The sequence below is a fragment of the Rattus rattus genome, chromosome 8 (assembly GCF_011064425.1).
Source record: "Rattus rattus isolate New Zealand chromosome 8, Rrattus_CSIRO_v1, whole genome shotgun sequence".
NCBI lineage: Eukaryota > Metazoa > Chordata > Mammalia > Rodentia > Muridae > Rattus > Rattus rattus.
In genome coordinates this window covers 38293502-38309308 of record NC_046161.1, presented here as the reverse complement: position 1 = coordinate 38309308, position 15807 = coordinate 38293502, and positions in this window count along the sequence as shown.

Below are 15807 nucleotides of genomic sequence, written 5' to 3'. Positions count from 1 at the left end.
TGTATGTGCATGGGAGAGCAGTGCTCAAAGTGGCCAGAGACATCAGAGCTCTTAGACACGAGTGGGTGCTGGGAACCACCCTCAGGTCTTCTGGGAGGACAATAACCGCAGAACCATCTACACAGCTTGGACTCAAAGTGTTAAATGCCTGCTCTTTTCAGAAATTGTCTTTAGACAAGAACATCCACGTCGCTATGTGTCTTTAGACAAGCTCAGTCTACACACTTGCACACGCCGGTCCCATTCACCCATAATTCTCTTTCCCTTTCCTTGGTTCAAATCTAATTCATCCTTCAGGGCTGCAATAAACTGTCAGCTTAACTTTAATTCTCTGTCCTCAGCTTCTTTACCTGTAAAACGGGAGTAGACAGCTTGCCTGTCCTAGGATTGTGAGGATTAGACTTGGGGCACACTTGGAACGATGCCTGGTACACAGAGAAAGCTGTGTTCACATTGGTCACCATAGATCACGTCGCCTGTGTTTCCACACACACTTTCGTTCTTCCCTGCCAGAGGGGAATACACTACATACAAAGCATGATAGCATTCCCATTTTGTGCGTTTAAAGTATATTTTATTTTGAGATAGGCTTGGATTTACAAAAGAGGTATAAAGAAGGCTAAAGAAACGGCTCTGTGGTTAAGAGTATTTGTTACTTTTCCAGAGGACCTGAGTTCGATTCCCAGAGCTCGGATCAGGTGGTTCCCAACCACCTCTAACTCCAACTCCAAGAGATCTGATATACTTTTCTGCATGCACAGACACATGTGCACACACATAAGCGTTGTTTTTTTTAAAAAAAAAAAAACCCTTAAAATAAAAAAAAAATGATAGTGCAGCTTTCATTTGCCCTTCATTTACTTTCCCAGATGTTAATGGGAAAGTATATATGATCCATGTAGCAAAACTAAGAAGTTAGCATCACTACATCGCTACTTCATGAATTACAGAATTTATTTGGATTTTCCCCATGTTTCTCACTAGTGTTTGTTTTTCTCTTCTAGGATCCAAATCAGGACACCGCATGGCATTTAAGGCAAGTAGCCTTCTAGTACAAAGGATAGGTCCTATGCATGAGAACCCTTCCCTGGCCTGCCAGGCTGAGGCCATAGTCAAGGCCTCTGCAATGCCTATTGGATCTAGCTGGCTTCGGAAGCCTTACGCCCCTCCGCCCTAGGATTCTGAATGTGAAACACTGCACGTTCCTGGGGCTGCTGGTCATAGAATTTATTTCCTGTGCAACTCTCTCCCACTCGTTTTGGTCAGCCACCTTCTCTTTTGGCCTCAGTTTACTGTGTCAATTCCTCCTGGTAGACCAGCTTGTCTCCTCTGTCTCCCCACAGCTCTCTTTCCATCCCCGCAGCCTCACCGACGATTAGTTACGATGCCTGATCTACTCTAGGACGGGGCAGTACTATTTGGTTCTCTTTCTTATCCCTGGTACCTAAAGCCCACCGCATACCCACTAAACACTTAATGGAAGTGTGCTGTCTTCTCACTGGCGTCCTGTGTCCCCTTCTGCCCATCACACGCTCCTCCTCCTGGGTCTCATTTTTCCTCATCCGCAGACGGAGGAGGCCAGCGTGCCCACTGGCTTTCAGATTGTATTTGGAGAGCCCTACAACATCTTCGGGTCCTAGCTCCCCGCTTTAACAAGGGCTGTGTTTAGAGAGCATGTTGTTTTCATACACTGCAAACACTGGCCTTTCTGAAAAGTATTTCTCTTAATGGAGTTTGAAGAGGTGGCTGTTGGGGAAAGTTTGAGACCCCTGGCTGATTATCGAGTTATATGTTATGATTGCATAAAGGTGCTACATGGTTTCACAATTGCATGATGGTTGGTTTAAAAAAAATTTTTTTTTCTTGGCAATAGTGAGCCATTGAAGATTTCTGAACAGAGAAGGGCTTATTGGGGGCTGGGCTTTCAGGAGATGAATCTGGCAACCGTGTGGGTAGGACAGAGAGATGATGATTGGTCAGTGAAGGAGGAGGGGAGCAGAGAGGGTGGGTTGTCATGGAAGCCAGTAAGAAGAGGAGGGGATTTAGCTGAAGAAGGGGAAGGGGAGAGAGGGCCGGGGTGGAGGAAGGCCATCATCTAAATAGTGAGTTATTCTGCAGGTGCCGGCAGGGATCAGACCGCTCTTGGGGATAGTGTCAGAAACACCAGGGACTTTTGGGAGAATGGTGTTGACCTCCAAGTAGGAGCAAAACCCAGATCCAAGCGGAGGGTGGGGTTGGGGCGGGAGGTGGAGGTCAAGGGAAGAGCGACGGGAGAGTAGTAGTAGGTGCGAGGAGTAAGCAAGATAATCAGAAGCTTAGAGTTAGCCAGACAGGTCAAGGGGCTTAGTGTCTTCTTTTGGGTGGGAAATCAAAGGCCCCTGGAAGGGGGCGGGGCAAGGTGACGCCAAGGGTGGGAAAGAGGTGAGGCGCGGGATTCTGAGCCAGGCCCAGGAGGTGAAGAGGGCAGAGGTGAAGAGATTTTTTTTTGGGGGGGACAGAGCACAGGAAGGATGAGTAATAGGGTCACTGCAGGGAGGTGAGGGCTGGAGTTACCTGCAGAGGGAGGTTGGAAGGCGGCTTCAGATTTCACAAGTCGGAAGGCTGTGGTGAGTGGAAGGGAGGTGTGATTAGCAGTCTCCCAGCACCACTACGGGAGAGTACACGTGATGGGTGTGTCTTTCGGGGGGGAGTCAGGGCCCGGGGCTTCTGTTTAAGCAGAGTTGGATCCAATTTAATCTGGCGAGGACCATTAAGAGATTCTAGCTGAGGGGTGCGGGAAATAACTCCAGGTCTTCTTCCCACTGAGGCGGCAGTCAGCTCATAAGAAATGTTCCTCATGGAGTTTCTTTTTTAGCCTGGGAACTTGTGGGTCCTACCCACCTCTCTGACTCTGGGACCTGATGTGCCTTAGTGTGTCAGGCCGCTCCAAAAGCCGTCAGCTGATCTTTACTTTCTTATCTAGCCCAGTCCTACGGTAGAAAAGGTGGCTACGGATATGCCTGAGAGTAGCCAGAAGAAAAGAGCCCTCCTAGGAAATCCTCCCCGGGGCACTCTCAGCTTCCACAGGCCCTTTCAGAGAGGCAGCTGTTGGGCTTGGAAAAGGCCCAAAGTCAACACAATAATGACTTCCCCTCCCGGCCATCTCCCAGGCCCCTCTGTGTCATTCAGTAATTAGCTAATAAAGCTTACTTTGATGTGAGAAGAACCTTATGAAATCCCCCAAACCCTGAAACCTGTTGGCAGGAGAAGATACATTGGAAGCGCTACCCCGAATAAAAGGTTACCCCTTCCAGGGTCCCCAGACCTCAATGTTAGGTCAGTTGAGGCTGAGGTGTGAGGAGAGAAAAAAGAAGATGGTGGAGGAAGAAGATGAGATACACAATCAGGGCCAGACGATGGGATCCTATGGAGAAAGCCTGTCCAAATCTCTGGCCAATCCCAGAGATGCCCCACCTGCTTATAGGTACCCCCTTCCCTCACCTGACAGGCCAGCGTCACCCTAGGCTGTGCTCCTGGGGGGAACTGGAAACCACAGTCTCTAATTACTGTTATCATCACCATGGTAGCTGTGGTGATTATTATGGTACTTCTGTATCCCACAGTGCTTAGCAGCATTTAATTATTGTTATTCCTAGAGAGATCACTGCAGAGCTTCCCCATTGCCAAGGCTGCCGATGCTCTTGGGACCAACCAGATGAACGCAATGGCACCCCACCCCAGCGCTGGTGATCAAGTATGTTCCAAAGGGAACCAAGATGGTTAACTGAAGCAAAGCCTCAAGAGATGTTCCAGGGACCTTAATGGCTGGCGGAACTGAAGTCCAAGGGTTCTGTTTTGTTGTTGCTTTTGAGACAAGCTCATCAACACTGGCCTCAAATTTACTTTGTAGCCAAGGGTTACTTTAAGCTTCTGTTCCTCCTGGCTCTACCCCACAAATGCTGAGACTATAGGTGTGAACCACCATGCCTGGCTTCTTTGTTGCTGGGGATTGAACCCAGGGCTTCATGCATGCTAGGCAAGCGCTCCGACAACTGAGCTGCATCTTGCCCCATCTTGAACCATGCAATTCTCCAGAAAGAAGCCTGGAATAAACCGAGTCCTGTCCTTGCTTCTGGTCAAGAGCTCCTCCGAATATTCCTGCCACTCACCACTCTAAATCCCAGGGGGTTCTGCATGTGACTGGAAGTGGCGTGCCTGCCTAGGGTGGGGGTTCTTAAACTCTGCAGTGGTGCTGAGATGAGGGTTGCGTGAGGAGCTGCATGGACCTTTCTCAGTTGGGGGTAGGCAGGCTTTTCGAGAGCCCTATGGAGTTAAGCAACAGAAGTCTTAAGTGTACAGGAGTGTCCAGCTCAGTTCCTGTCCAGCAGAGAAGGGCACATTGTGGACACTGGTCCTGGGCATACTGAGCTAATGCTAGCCCGAGAGTTAGGCCTTTCAAACTTGTTGGCCACAACCTTTCCCAGGAAGGATGGAAGAAAGTTATGTCCCTCTGCTTGGGAGCCCACACATCTGTGCAAGGACAGTGTCTGTGTGGCAAGACAGTCCTGCTAAAGAAGGAGCCCTTTGTGGAGTGGCTGTCCTGTGTCCAGGCTCCCTGTCATCTGACCTAATGTTAGTCACCTAGAGACTCTGGCAAGAAGAAAATTCATATCACATTTTTATGGTGTGAAAAAGGAACAGCCAAGCAGGGTTCATGCACTGTTTTAAAGTCCTCAAAACTAGGCAGCTATTAGGAAGGCAATGGGGAGAAATGAAAATAATTTGTGGGTGAAGATTTTTTTATTTAAATTTTATTTAAATTTTTACTTTAATATCATTATGACGTTACTTTAATAATAATTTAATTTTTTCCTGTATTGTGAAAAGTGCTTTCTCCTGCAGAAATGAACATGGAATTATATTTGATTTAGGTTAATATCAATGCCCTGTACTCCTTGAGCCTCTGAGAAGAGGTGCTTTAGAAAGGTGGCAAGTGGCTTGGGTGATCGCCAAAGGGTAGACAGTGCCGTGCAGGTACTTGAGTTTTAAAGAAACAGAGATTATGTGTCGCTCTGTTGCCTGGGAGGTGGCCTAACCAAGAGATGAGGGTGAGCTATGGAGTCCTGGGATAGGGTCCTGGATCAGCCATTTATTAACTGCGAAGCCTGGGACAGCAAGAATGGCCCACTGTACTGGTTCGTGTAGGATTGAAGGGATCCCAGGATGCGAGTCTTCCCTTTATTAAAACTAGGAAGGTCATGGACAAACTCTTTTTTTTTTCAAGGCCTATTTTAAAGATTTATTTATTTATTTTGTATATGAGTACACTGTAGCTGTCTTCTGACACACCAGAAGAGGGCATCGGATTCCATTACAGATGGTTGTGAGCCACCATGTGGTTGCTGGGATTTGAACTCAGGACCTCTGGAAGAGCAGTCGGTGCTCTTAACCATTGAGCCATCTCTCCAGCCCCCATGGACAAACTCTTAATGACTACTCAGTATCCTTACTCTGAGATGGTGAGGATGACTCTGAGGATCTCTGTTAAGTGTGCTGCAAACTCGGTTTCTTCCTACTTGTTGGGGATGGTGGTCACTGCTTGGGTGGCGGTGGATTCGGGAGAAGGGAAAGGGGGCAGGGGAGGGGTAGTTCCCCATGGCTTTAAGACCCCACAGCTGAAAAGCTTGTCTGGATTCACCCCACAGCAGTCTATGTGTGGAAAGTTTATATTCATGGCAACCAAGGAGGCAGCTCAGCAGTAGAGACCTGCCTAGTGCGTGAAGTTTAATTCCTAGAATCCAGAAAAGAAAGGGTTACAGCCCGGTGCTACGCTCCTTTCCTTCCTGGAGCAAAGTCTAATAGGGTAGATGGGGATCAGTAAGGAAGTGGGAATCTAGGGAAATTTGGAATCCGTGGGAGTGTCATAGGTGTAGGGACATGTTGCTAGTCCAGGAGATTAGGAGAGGCTCGGAAGCATCTTACGAAGTGTGCCAAACCCTCTGAGGTTGAGGATGGTCCAGTCAGGCATGTGAATCTGGGAGCCAAAGAGGGCTGAGGAAAGGCAGAAAACCTGCAGTCTGGGTGCCTGGCAGGGGTGGGGTGTGTACGTGGGGTTAGGGCTTGAGAGTTCAGGGTTCCTGGAGCTGAGCAAGAGGGGTGCATGAGGGAGGGGCTGAGGAGATGCATGCCTCACTGGAAAGGGGTGGGGGGACTTTGCATGCTGCCTCCTGAAGTCTAGAGTGAGTTCCTCAGGGCAGCCAGGAGCTGCGGTAAGGCCTGTCCACTCAGCAGCCCCTCACCCCACGACTGCTCAGACATTGCTTTGTCCTGTCATCTCCAGGTCCTTTGAACATGGCAGTGCTGGCTCTGCCTGTCTTGTTCTGAAGGCTTCTGAGCCTTACCCACCTGCTGCACACCGCTGTAGCTCCTAATGTGGTATGTCAATCTATGCCTTCTCCGGGCAGGGGTCCTGCCACCTTCACAGCTGAGGACTCCAAAATGCTGAGTTCTACCCCTCCCCCCACACACCGCTGTCACCTCATTGTGTCTGTGTGGGCTGGGTGGCTCACAGCAATCGTGCTCAGAGCCTGCCCGGCACTCACTCAGACCAGGCAGCTGATAGACAAGGAACAATTATACTAATCAGCCCAGGAGTGGGGCAAGCGGGTGTTCGCCCACATACGTGTGCATTCGTGCACACACACACATGTGCATGTACATTTAGTCTGCATGGCGTTTGTGCTCACATGTGCACTGACACTCAGGCAAGCACACAGAGGCCCTCCCTGGGACTTTGGGCAGGATGAATAGACTCTAAAGTACATTAGATTCGTCTTCGACATTCCTCTTCCAACCCAGACTTACCTATGTGGAAAACACCATTGTACAGCCTCAGTAGATGCTTGTGTAATATGTTGGCCTGTGGGTCTTCTCATGCCCTTAAAGATACATCACAGAGGTTAAAAGGGACATCCACATCAATGCCTGGCACGTAGGCGTTTTGTATTGTGTTCTAATACAATACCATTATCTACAATTATGCGGAGACACGTTAGTGTATGCACACATACTCATAGACACATGTGGATTGCCTCACCTATTGCCTTTCGAGGCAGGTGCAAGATGAGAACTCCACCCTTCCCCAGAAGAGATGGGCAGGTACACTTCTATTTACACCAACAAGCTCACCCTCAGCGCTGGCAGCCATCATTCCTCTCCCTGTTGCATCTACACAGAATCTTGTCAGCATCGATAGACATTGCAAACTCAGGTTAGGTGACTGCTTTCTATATTCCCAAGGCCTCCAGGCCCAGATCCGCACTGTGGCCTCACAGCGGTGCTTGGGGTAGGTGGGAGCAACAGGCACCATTGCTCTACAGTTATGGCTGACGAACCAGAACAAGGGAGGGGAAGTTCCTCATCTGGGGAGGCAGCCAGCAGCAGTCAGATGGTGAGCTTCTTGGGAGTGAGCTTCCCATGGTCCTTGGATGCTGGTTTGATGACTTCCATCCCTCATTATGGAAAGCAGTGGCCATGGGCAGCGCCTGCTGGAGTCTTGATTCCTGGTCAAAACATTTCCCCGAGTCAGCCGGGGCCAGCGGGAGAAGTGGGAATTGGAGGCTGATAAAGGGAAACCGCCATCATTAGAAATCCCATAAAGTCTCATTTACAATCCCTGTCAGATGAAAGGAGCAATTGAATGTGTTGGAGGGAAAAAGCAAATACCGATTTCCTTTAGGATGCCCAGCCTCACACAGCTGATCCCAGAGGTCCTGGAAGGGCGTGTGTGTGTGTGTGTGTGTGTGTGTGTGTGTGTGTGTGTGTGTGTGTGTGTGTGTGTGTGTGTGTGTGTGTGTGTGTGTGTGTGTGTGTGTGTGTGTGTGTGTGTGTGTGTCTGTGTGTGTGTCTGTGTGTGTGTCTGTGTGTGTGTCTGTGTGTGTGTGTGTGTGTGTGTGTGTGTGTGTCTGTGTGTGTGTGTGTCTGTGTGTGTGTGTGTGTGTGTGTGTGTGTGTCTGTGTGTCTGTGTGTATCTGTGTGTCTGTGTCTGTGTGTGTGTGTGTGTCCTCTCTTGGCTCTCTCCTGCTCTGCATACTTTTTCAACTTCTCTCCAGGCTCTCCTGTGAGTCTGGAGGCTCTGGCTCAGGCGAAGAGAGGATAAAAGGATATAAAGAAGGGGCGTTCTTTCCCTCAGAGCCCTCTTGTATGCTACACTTGCTTTGGCTAAAATGAGGAAGAGATCTCAAGCCCTCAAACACCTGCTTGTCATGTTCTCTGAGGTCCGTCTCTCAGACCCATTAAGAGGCCACAAGGTCAGCTCCTTTCAAAGCTGGTGTGCAGTAGGGAGGTGGCCTAGTGATGGGGCGTGGAGAGTGACTGCCACTGCTCTTCACCATGCTTGGTCGTCACCGTGGACCTCAGTTTCTGAAAAATGGGGCCTTGAGGGCCAGATGAGATGAAGCATTGAGAGCCCAGAAAAGAGCCTGGAAGACTGCTGAACCACACCGAGTTGGGCCCTGCCCTCCATGTTGCCACCTTCCTTGTGAATGCCTCCACTGACAGGCCTGGGAGGCGGCCTGGTGAGAAGCATATCACCAGCCTGCTGGGTGTGCCTGGCCTGGTGGGGGTGGGAAGGAGGGAGGAAGGAGGGACAGGGAGGAGACATCTGTTTGACACTCTTGTCAGCATCCGTTACCTGGTGTGTATTTTCCCAGGAGCTGATTACATTACAGCATGTGTTGATAAACATTTGGAGTCAGAGCAGAGGGAACCGAGCAGAATGTTAAGCGGATGGTGGCATGGTCAGGAGATGAGGAGAAAGGGCTGACTTGGAAGAGCTGTAGGAGATGCTAAGTACCCCATCTGGAGCCTTCTTAGCCTATCTGGCCCTGATCTCCTGATTTCTCCCCTCCTCTGATGTTCCGGTCCTCAGGAGCAAGCCATCTAGTCTTGCCTCAGAATTAGACAGCACCTACAGCAGAAGTGGGTTGGGAATCAGTCTGTCACAGATCCCCGTCCTCCTCCTGCAATGGTTTGTTTAGTGGTATTCTGGGCCAATGCCTTAAACCTTTCTGAGCCTCAGACTTCTCTGTTGTGGTCTTAACATCCACACCAGAGTGGAAGAAAGGCTAAAGGAGAAGCTACTCACTGTGCCTTGCACATGGAGTCAGGAGCTGTACTTCTTGTCCAGCTTACGGAGAAAGACAGCCATCTCAGTCTAGATGGTGTTCTGGGTGCCAGGCAACCTTTCTCATCACAGGCTTGACCTAAGATGCACATGGCTGGTATTCTTCCTGATACAGACTCCCCTCCTTCCAACCATTGCAACCTAGGTTGAGCATGGTGGGTATTGTCCCTGGAGATGAACACTTGAGTTCCAGAGCACAGACTGTGGAGGTCACAGAGCTTAAGGCTTAGCTCAGGGCAGACAGGACAGGCTGACTCTTTGGAGTTTAGGGATGTCTCATTCCTCTCTGGGACTGAATTCCTAGCTTTCCCACACACCCTTGGGTGATTGTTTCCTGTGTGTAGCTCTCTGGTCTCTGAAGTTGTGACCTTCTTGAGGACAAAGGCCTTTAGATCTTCAAGAAGTGTAACTGACTCTCTGTCCAACATAGACTTGTGCAAACTAGAACGAATGACTTGGTGACTCTGGTTTCCAATGTTCCTCTCATTCTTCTGTGGCCACCATTTCCAGACCCTCAAACGCCTCAAGCTGCAGGGCTTGCCCCAAGTGGACTGAGCACAGTGGGGCCAGCGCCATCTAGCGGATACGGAGGCACGGGGACTGTATGTCCGGGTCTTTTCCGGTGTGTGGGACCCGGGACTGCCCACCACTATAGTGACTGCTCAGTGCGGGGATGGCGGGGGTGGGGGGTGGGAGTACTTTGACCATTGCTTGTATTGGCCTCCTGCTCTTTGCGTTCAGAGAGTGTATAGACGTTACTGAAGAGAACTCTTTCTGCGTTGAGGGACACCTCGAGGGCAGTAGGCCCGGGTCTCGCGCCCGGTTGTCCCAGAGGCAGCCTGTACCCCTCCCCCAACACTGCATGTCCTAGCTCCCCTCCTCTCTGTGCCACAAAGAGGCCATTGATTGGCAAGAGTAGCCGGGCTGTGGTAGGAAGGCCGAGGGAACAGGCACACGTGCCTGCGTGCGCGTACACACACACTTACATTTACGTGCCATACACGCGTGCACACACACACGCACACAAGCACACAGCCCCTTTGCAGCCCCATCACTCTGCGGTAGGACAGGACAGAGTGGGGACCTGGTGTGGAGGACGAGATCTGCCTCGTGATTGCAGGTTTCCCGTTCCGTGGAGGGTGCTCCACGACCCATTTTTGCAAGCATCTTTGGATGCATCCTCAGCGCTAAACCTCCATTCTGTCCAGCTAGCCACCCCCATCCCGCCCCTCCCGCGCGAGCTCTCCACTCCTTGCAAAGCTTTTCAGTGGCACTTAGGGGCCCTTTTTAATACCAGGCAAAGCCCATACCGTTAGGAAAGAGGAACTGCTATGCAGCTGCTGCAAAGGCAAATACTTGCTGCAAAGCACGTCGGCGGCTGTGGCTCACCTAGCCCTCCCCTGGGAAGCCCAGAAGGCTGCGTACAGGAGGTGGGGGAGGGGAGGGGAAGGAAGGAGGAGAGCTGGGGCAGGCGTCCTTGATGTCTTGTCTGCCTCTTTAATTGGAAAACTGCCAGGGTCTAAGGATGGCACTGGATTTGTGCCGGTATGGGTGCTTTCTGACCCATCTACAAAGGATTTAGTGACTCCCGCTGGAAAGGCAAATCATGGACACTCTGGGCCCCCGAGGACTACCTGGTTCCCTATAGTTCCATCTACATACCCAAAGAGCAGGCCTGGCTCTTGGTCCCTGCCCCCACAGCCTCCAACTGGGCATCTATGGGGTGGGGGTGGGGCGAGGACAGGCAGCTGGTAAGGGTAAAGAAGAGCTGTGGGAGTGGTAGGAAACAGGCTCTTGGACCTGCTCCTTGGTCCCTCCCTCAGCTCCTACTGGCCACCTGCCACTGGTGTGTACACAGGAGTTGGCTGGGGCGTGGGTGGGGTGTGCTGGCTGGCATAGTTTATAATGTGTCTGCCTGTTAGCCACAGTTAGTGTGGATGGGCCCAGAGAAGCTTACCTGAATGAAGATGCTTACCTGAAGTTTAATAGCCAGGAAGTAGCTATGCTTAAAGTCAAAGCCTGAAGGAAGTGTGTCTCTGTCTGTGTTTAATCAGTAGTGTATACACACACATATGTATTATGTATACTATGTATACATATTGTATTATGTATACTATATGTATACATAGTATGTATGTATGTGTATGTATGTGTGTGTGTATGTATGTATGTATGTATGTATGTATGTATGTATGTATGTATCAGTGATATGGACTGAGGGGCAGACAGAATTCTCCTATTCAGAGAATGAGTGGATGTACAGAAAAGAGGAGGCAGGCACCCACACATGTATGTTTATATTCAACACTGTTTGTAAGAAGCCTAGCTTAGTGGCTTCCCGGGAATCCTAGATAAGAAACTAAGGCACCAGAAATTGTTTTCTCCTCTTCCCCATCCCTTTCTCCTTCTCTTGTTTCCTTCACCCTTGTCCAGGGATGAACCCAGGACTTCATACATGGGAGGCCAATGTTCTACCTGGGAATGCCCCAGCCAGACCTCTCTCCTTTTTATCCCTTTCTGTACCCCTCCCCACCTCCCTCCATCATTGTCAGCTTCACCTTTGAAAAACAAAACCCAAACCAAACCACTTAAAAAAGGGGGGAGAGGGGTCTCTGTAGCATAAGCTAGCCTAGAACTCAAAATGTAGCCCGTTGACTTCAAACTCACAGTAATCTTCCTGCCTCTGCCGGGATTGTAGGCATGTACCACCATGCCTAGCCAAATTGAAAACATTTTCAGCACTAGGTTTTCCCAATCCCAGTAACTAACTCTACCTGGGAGCTGCCGGGTCAAGCAAGAGTCACTGGCCTACCCAGACATTATGCGCCTACCCTCTGAGGTGGTGTGGAACAACTGTGGTTGGTAGATAGGAAATAAATAGGGGTTCTGTATTTATGTTCCGTGCCAGCCACAAGTTTGGCTGTGCACGGTTCAGGGAGCTTTATATCCAATTTTATGTCTAGACAGAGTTTGGGATGAGGTTATCACCTCTCCTCTAATTGGAGCACGAAGGCTTCCCCGGGTGCGGGATGTCTCCTGCTGTCCTGGCTTTCCCAGCTGTCCCCTAGAATAAGACTTGGGGCAAGAGAACCCACAATGAAATTATAGTCAAGATGTATACATTTTTTTTTTCTCAGCCTTGGTTTTGTCACCAGACAGCCACATGACCCTGGATCTCTCTTTGGATCTTCACTTCCTCATTTGCAACCTAAAGGGCTAAACTGGTTCTTTCAGGGGGTGTGCTCCCTGAAGTCTATCTGACGGGATTACTGTGTACAGATAGGCAGGCTGTATAGTGTGCAAAGACACCCGGACAAGGAGTAGACAGGAGCGGAATCTAGTCTGGGAGCTCATCAATCCATGTGCCCAAGTGGGCCTGCAAACACTTGGCAGAAGGAATCCCTTTTCTAATTCATGGAGATGGGCTGTATGGGCAAGCAGTGACCTTGCAGAATCCTCTCTCAGCTTGGCCTACTGCTGGTGGAACTGGAGCCCCCTAGGGAGGCTTATCAAGTGAGATGTGGGGGATGGGGTGGGCAAGAGTCAGAGCAAGGGCAGTGGGACTATGTTAGCTTGGAGCTGCGCTTCAGAGGTAAGGAAACTTGGGATCGCCAAGCCACTCAGGCTGCCAGTGACTCCTGCAGGGGTCTTTTGATGGAGCCCTGTGCCTCATGGAGCAGGGGTTTCCCAGTCCACAACCTAGCTCACTCCTGTTCTGTTCTCACAGGGATCTGCTCTAGCAAGAGTGCCCCCCGCCCCCAGCTCTCTGCTAGAGGAGTTCTGGGGTTCCTGGGGTTCCTCTTCAATGGGCATCTCCTCTAGCCCCTGGATTTGGGGCCTGTATTAATTCCTGTTCTCCTTCCTATAAAAACATGCCATACAAAAGCAATTTAAGGAAGAACATGTTTGTGTGGGCTCACGCTTTAAGGGTGCAGCCCACTATGGTGGAAGGGGCATGTTGGCAGGACTTGGCCGTATTGAGTCTACAGTCAGCAGACAGAGAGATTGAATGTTGGTGCTCACCTGACTTTCTCTCTTTACCTTTCTTTATTCAGTCTGGGACCCAGTACGTTGATTGGATGCTGCTGTCTACATTCAGGGTGGGTCCTCTACTCTCAGTAAAACTCTCTGGAAGTGCCCCGGGAGTACAGATACTCCCAGATGTTTCCTAGGTGATTTCAAGCCTAGTCAAGTTGACAATGAAGATTAACCATTGCAAACCCACCCCTTGTCAACTTGATGCTCAAATATATCATTTTAAAAATCATAACATTCCACCCCTGGTCCTCAAAGCTTCATGGGAATCTCATAATAAATTGTTCAAAGCATCCTCTGAGATTCAAGGCAATCTCTTAACTGTGAGCTCCTGTAAAATAAAATAAAAAAAAAAGTTAATATACTTCCAATACACAGTGACACAGAATCAACATTCCCGTTTCAAAAAAAAAAAAAAAAAAAAAAGAGACTCAGAAGTATACCAAGGAGAGACTGGACCAAAGTAAAGCTGCAATCCAGAAGTGCAAACACCAAAGCCTACAGATACACAGCTTCCCGGGTTATGGTGATGTCGTCTGGCCTCCCCGTGTAGAGCCCCGCCTCTCTAATTCTGTTTTGTGTATTGCACATAGCTACTTTCTCAGCTTGGTTCCACTCAGTTCCTATACCTTCCTTCAGCAGATGGCCTACCCTTGGAATTCCTCCAGACCTGGGATTCTCACTGCAACCTTAGGTCCACCTCTGTAGCCTCATGCCGTTGCCCGTTGGGCCTTCCTTGCCTGGAAATCAACCCTGCTATACAGTGCATGGTCTTAGCAGCTTTCTGGAACCTTGGTACAAATCAGTCACCATCTTGTAACCGTGTATTTTGCACACCTGCAAACCCAGCACTGTGTGGATGCTGCTGCTGTACTCTACTGTGAGCTTGAGGCATATTCTGATGCCCTGTCATCGCAGCTGTGATGGCAGGAGCTGAGGAACTTGGTCATGTTGCGTCCCCAGTCAGGAAGCAGAGAGAGATGAATGCTTAGCTTTTCCCATTTTCTTTTTAAATTCAGTGCAGGACCCAGCTTATGGGATGGTGCTGTCCACATCCTTTCTGGGTAAGTCTTGTCTCCTCAGTTAACCTCTCTGGAAACACTCTCACAGACATGCCCAGAAATATATCTTCTAGACTATTTCAAATTCAGTCCCAGCTGGGCACAGTGACGAATGCCTTCAAATCCAGTACCTGGGAGGCAGAGGCAGATGGATCTCTGTGAGTTCAAGGCTAGTTCGGTCTACATAGTGAGTTCCAGGACAGTCAGAGCCACACAGTGAGACTCTATCCCAAACAAAACAAAATAAAACAAAACAAAAAATTCAGTCCCTCTGGGGATCCTGTGGTAAATAAACAGCCATGGACTTTGCCAGCAGGAATCTCATATCACAGTGTGCTGTGATCTGATGAGACATGTCCCTGTCCCAGGGACATCTAGCGAGCGCTACATTCTGGTATCTACACTGGGCTCAGTCTATGAAAGGCTACCAACTAGAAGATCCACAGCGGGCAGATGTCTGCACCTCTTCCCTCTCCCAGGAGGTTGTGAGGTCACTGAGGGGAAAGAAAGCTGGGATTGAATGCTTCTGCAGGGGAGGCAGGACAGGCTAGAGGTACTGGGAAAGCCTCCCTCTCATTGGTGAGAGAAGTAACTGAAGAGGGGCTACTGAGGAGGTGTATTCTGTGGGAGGAGTAACCCATAATGGATTGGCCAGACCGAGGTTCAGGAGGCCATCTCATCTCCTTCCCCTTTAATTCAAGTCTTCAGAGTAAGTCCTACATTGTCTGGACACCAGGGAAGTCCTCCTTTTGCCTAACTCCAAGTCCTTCCTGAGGCACTTGTTCTTTTGCACACTGCACAGTGGGTGCGAGGTTCGATGCCAAGGGCCAAGCCTTCCTCAGTCACCCTGTCTCCCTGGCAGTGTCATTGTAAGGAGCGGGATGGGGTACAATTAAGCTCCCAGCTGTCACCTCTGCAGAGGCAAGGATAGGAACGTCTTTATGTCTGCACTAGATGGGCCCACCCCTCTCTCCCGGGTGCCCACTACTCCTCTTCTTTTAATGAAAGGGACGGCAGGGATGCTGCTCATCTCTCTTATATTCACCAAGTGCCATGTGCCAAGTGACATTTCCCTTCGAGGCTCTCCCTACTGTAACTCCCACTGGCAGTGTTACGTTCCGTCTCCGGTCCCCAGAAGATTGCGATGTGGGTTCTGCGCAGTTCACACAGGAAGCCACCCAGCAGCTTCCATCCTGTCCGACCATCAAGACAATGGAAGTGACAACAAGATGACGTCTGTTGAGCTCTTGCTGTGCGCCAGACAACCCCAAAGTGCTCAGCGTGTGTTTCCTACCGATGCTGTAACACATGGCGCAAACGCACCCCCCCCTTACAGCACCGCCCCCCCCCGCCCCCACCCCACCCCCTTCGCCGGTTCCTATCTCACACTCCTGCCAGGGGTTAGAAGTCTGATACAAGATTCTCTTGGGTAAAAGCCAAAGTGTAGCACCCGTTTCTGGCTCCAGGGTCTAGGTTAGGCTCTGATCAAGAGAGGCAAGATCTGGGTGTCTCGTTTCCCAGGGGACCCTGTTCTATCAGCTCCAAGTG